Source organism: Gekko japonicus, unplaced genomic scaffold (assembly GCF_001447785.1).
Source record: "Gekko japonicus isolate JY-2015 unplaced genomic scaffold, Gekko_japonicus_V1.1 scaffold1699, whole genome shotgun sequence".
NCBI classification, from domain to species: Eukaryota; Metazoa; Chordata; class Lepidosauria; order Squamata; family Gekkonidae; genus Gekko; species Gekko japonicus.
Window position 1 is genome coordinate 222986 of NW_015172607.1, and position 4532 is coordinate 227517.

The following is a 4532-nucleotide window of genomic DNA, read 5'->3' on the forward strand; positions in this document are numbered from 1 at the left end:
CGCTGCTTGGACTCCTCAGACTGGGACTATAAACTGGCTGCTTTCCTTTTCAGCCAGCAAACTACACCCCACACCACTACGGGGCGCAGTCCGGCAGAGCTACTTCTCGGCCGCCGCCTGACAACCCGGCTGGATTACCTGCACCCCGACCAGGCCTCTGCAGAGGCACCAGCCACGGAGACACACAAGGCAGCCAGGGGATTCTTCCCAGAGAATCCCATGTACACCAAGAACTACACCCGGGGACCAGCCTGGATTCCGGTGCGAGTAGTATGAATTAAAGGTCCAAGATCGTACGAGGTTTCTTGTGAAGACGGGCAGATACTACACCGGCACATTGACCAGTTACGCCGCCGGAAGATGCCATTGGAACCCGAGGACTTGGACATTGCGGAGGCCTCGGATACCTCAGCCCTTCCACAACCGCCTGCAATCGAACACCTGCCTCTACCCTCGGTTGGACCCGAGGCACCTCTCTCAGCGGCACAGGGGATGCCAGCAGCGCCCCCTCAGCGCCTGTCCCGGTCAGCTCACCTCCGAGGGCTCCAGGGATGGAGACTGCAACAGTTCCCGAACTTCACCGCTCTACCGCACCACAAAGTTACCAGCCCATTTGAAGGACTTTGTCTGTGGGTGTATTTCAGACCAAGGGGGTTGGGGTGTAATGTATCCAGTTCAGACCGTGTGGCCAGCTTGGGCTCCACGCAGTCCAGCGCAAACGACGAGCTTCGCTCAAAGAGACAATGGACTATGCGGATCCTAGCCCGCGCCAATCAGTGGGCTAGGTTCCCGGCCGAGAGCCTATGGAACTCTCGGCCACTGTAAATAACCTATTGGGAAGTGGGGGGGTGTTATGGGTGGCCGTTCCAAGGGACATATAAGCTGGCCTGCGAGCCGGCTAAAGTTGTCTTGTTCCTGATCTAATAAAGTACGCTAAGCTGAAATCACTCATCCGTCTGCGTACTTTTCAGAGTGGCTGCAAGGAGCAGTGGAGGACAAGATTGGAGGCCCAGCAGCAACACGTGGGCAACTTTCTTCAGGCAAGAAGATGGCAACCAGGGATGGTTCCAGGCCTAGGAGGGCCCTGGGCAAAGAGTGCCCAGGCCCCCTTCCCTTTCCTCACCGGACAACCACCAGGACCCCTGCTCATGCCTTCCTTCTAGCCCACCCACACCCTGACCTGACCATGTGTCCTTCCTTCCCCGGCCCATTTTTGAGCCTTCATGCGGGCTGTATGCTCCTTCTGTGACGGTGCTGTGCAGGTGGGAATACCACCACAGTGCCTGCCAGGACAGCCACCATTACACACCCCCTGCACGTCCTTCCCTGTTCACCTGGGGTTGGGGGCCTTGGTAGCAGCACACCCTGCTCAAAACCCTGGGCCCCGCCAGCTGCCCTGCCCTGACGACACCCTGAAAGTAATTTCGATTCCAGATCAGGCACCAGAATCATCAAGAAGAGAAAGGCCAGACCAAGACAGAATGACACCCGTCTCCCTTCAAGATGCCCATCCCAGAGACAGCGAGGAGTAATCTTAAGAAGTGATACCTTTAAACTAGATTTCTGAGTTGCCTAATTTAACTAAATTATCCAGTAGTGATCACTTCAAATTGTTTTTGCATTTTTAAAAAATTACAAACCATTGCCAATTTTTTCTGAAAACCATCAAATATTTCCAGTCTTCCCTCTCTATATTTAATCAGCTGCTTGTTCTGTTCCCAGGAACCCAAACTTTAGGAATCTCTGCACTGGATTGTCAGAAATGTCACAGTCTTTAAAATGAAGTTTTGAGGCTCCTCAGAAAAAAAGAAACCCGAAAACTGCCTGTCTATTATTGAAACTCGTACCTGGCTTCTAGCCAGGTCTGGAGAGCAGTTAGCCTCAATGCCTGTTTTCTTTTGCTGCTCCAAACTAACAGGGCTGCCCACCTAGGATGACAGTGATTTGTGTCCCCTGTTAGTTCTGCTTGCTGTGTAACAGGAGTGTCTGCAGTGGTCCTATTGCATTAGCCAGAAGTCCCTGCCATTCCAACATGAACATGCAACTCAGTAGCAGGTATAAAGATATTTTAAAATTTGCATTACAAACAAGGTCTCATTGCAGTAGACAAATTCACATTTAGTTACCATAAATGGTAACCGCCCAGAGACCCCCACGGGGGTTAGGGCGGTATATCAAATCGAAGTAATAAATAAATAAATAAATAAATAAATAAATAAATAAACTTTGCAAAACAGATCCTAACTTTACAGGCAGCCAAGGCAAATCACCCTCATATTCCGTCCCTGCAACAGAAGCTGAAAGGGGTGTTCTTTACCAGGCAATGCTATTTACTTCCCTGCCGTGAAATGCTTTGACTGCCTACTTCCACAAATTAAGCCTCTGTTAAAACAACAGAACATGTTTCTCCAGGCCTGTTGGCAACAGTACTGCTATTACATAACAAAAGTTCAGTTGTGCCGAAATAGAAACCATCACATCCAATCCCTGAGATAACAAACAATTTCTTGCTTTGCAAGACAGGTCTTCAGGGGGAAGCAAATGGGATAGACTTAAGTTGTCCTTTCTCACAGATACAAACACGGGATTATTCCATCCTTTTCTGACTCCCCACCTCCACCTCCACCGCCGCCACTATAGCCACTCTGTTCATTTGCTGCAAGGACTGTTGCTTGGCTCCCTTCCTGCCAGTGGAGATGTTGGCCTTCTCCTCCATGCTCCCCCCCCCCCCGGGCTCTCCTCTCTCTGTCCCTTTGTCTCTGTCCCCTCAGCTCTGTCCTGTGCACACTGACCCCACCCACCCCCAGGAAGTAAGGGGGCTTGATTCTTACCTTTGCTTTGTCAGACAATTTTGGAGGACCAACAAGGGACGTATCCAACAAGAGAAGAAGCAAGCTCAGGAAAAACAAGACGTTCTGTGGCCAACGTCCAAGCTTGTGGCTTTGGGATGCCAGAAAAGCCAGCCAGCCTCTTAATAGTTAGGCCATGAGACTCCCCACCCCACTGAGCTCCCCCTTCTTCTATCAGCAGTCCATTACCAAATTCCAGGGAACAGCACTCAGGCATAATGGGAAATGACAAACCAGATGTGTCTTGGACAGCATATTCTGCCTCTGTCTCCCACTGTTCCTGTTACAGCCTGAAAGGACAGTATTGTGCTGGAAATATGCAGGGTTCTGATGTTCTTGGCAGGACAGCACCACAAGAATGTTGAGCAAGAGAAGGAGAGAAAGAGCACAGTGCCTTACCTTCCTGTCCTTCAGCCTAATGTTAGAGACGATGCACCAGAATCACCCTCTCTGCAGCCTTCTTTTCCATATCTATCAGTCACAGTCCAACATTGGGGGGGGGGGCGGGATTTTGTTGGAACAACAGCATTTCACATCCTCCTTCTAGTTATGTCAAGATGACACCAAGCCCCCAACTGCTATACCCATCAAGAATTTTGGAGCGGGGAAAGAGCCTGGGACAGAAGGCAAATATTGGCTGTTTTCCCAGATAGCCCGTCAGGTGGAAGAACCGGTCCTGCCAACTTGGCACCTGTCATCCTGGCATGGTGCACTTTCCCTCCCAGCTGGTGAGAAAAATTTGAAGCTGGCACAGCCAAGACTAGCAGGCTTGGCTGTGCCAGCTTCAAATTTTACCCACCAGGCAGCTTTGTGCCTGGGGTGGCTGGGAAAGGGGACTTCTGCCTGTCCAGGCCTTCCCGTCTGCACCACAGGACAGGCAGCAGAAGGCAACAGCATCTGCTTAGAGGCATTGTCCCTCCTCATCTGAGGTCACTTCTTTGGGGCCCAGCACACACACAGCTTGTCTCGGCGTTTCTTGCCTTCCTCCCTTGCCCCTTGGACTGCTGGCATGGAATCCTGGTCCCCGGCCCGGTCTCAGCCCTCACACCTCGGATTGGAACTCACTCACCTAATGGGTTGTTGAGGGCGAGAAAATGAGCCCAGTGGGGTAGGTAAACAGAAAAGGCCATGACTGGTGTCGTATACTAACTATGGCTGTGAACCAACCAAGCTTCGCTCTCTCCAAACAATAGCCAGAGAGGATCCGAGAACGGGCCAATCGGTCAGTTCAGATCCTTGTGTGTACCTATGGGAATGGGCACTATGTAAATAAACCAATCACGGGTGTGTGGGTGTGTTGGATGTGGTATGGAATGGACATTTAAGCAGGCCTCCGGCCCAGCTTGTCCATTCTAGTTTCTCTTGCCTATAATAAAAGTATGAGCTGATTCACTATCTACATGTCTGGACCCAGTACTTTACACTGGCGACGAAGGTGGGATCCCGTGAGCATGCCTGACCATGCATCCGACTCCGCAGTCTGCACCGAGCATTGCACTGCGCCGTGAGACAGCTTATTGTGCCCCACATCGCTCCTCCAGTTATCACTGTCTTCGATCCATCCCACCCCGAGCTGTGGGAAGCCTGGGTCGAACAACTAAAGTACTTCTTCGAGGTCCAAGGGATGACCGATGCCAGTAAGAAGAAAGCATGGCTGCTAAGCACGTGTGGGATCAGCACAAT

The 4532-nt window shown here is 51.3% G+C and overlaps 1 protein-coding gene across 1 annotated transcript in view; it reads right to left on the reverse strand.

Moving 5' to 3' along the window:
• LOC107119168 (potassium voltage-gated channel subfamily C member 1-like) overlaps positions 1-2893 on the reverse strand; it is an 11501-nt gene extending 8608 nt beyond the window's left edge. Inside the window, exon 1 of the mRNA XM_015421621.1 lies at positions 2832-2893. The gene's annotated coding sequence lies outside the window, so the exon portion shown is untranslated. The remainder of the gene's footprint in view (positions 1-2831) is intronic.
• Positions 2894-4532: the final 1639 nt, after the last annotated feature.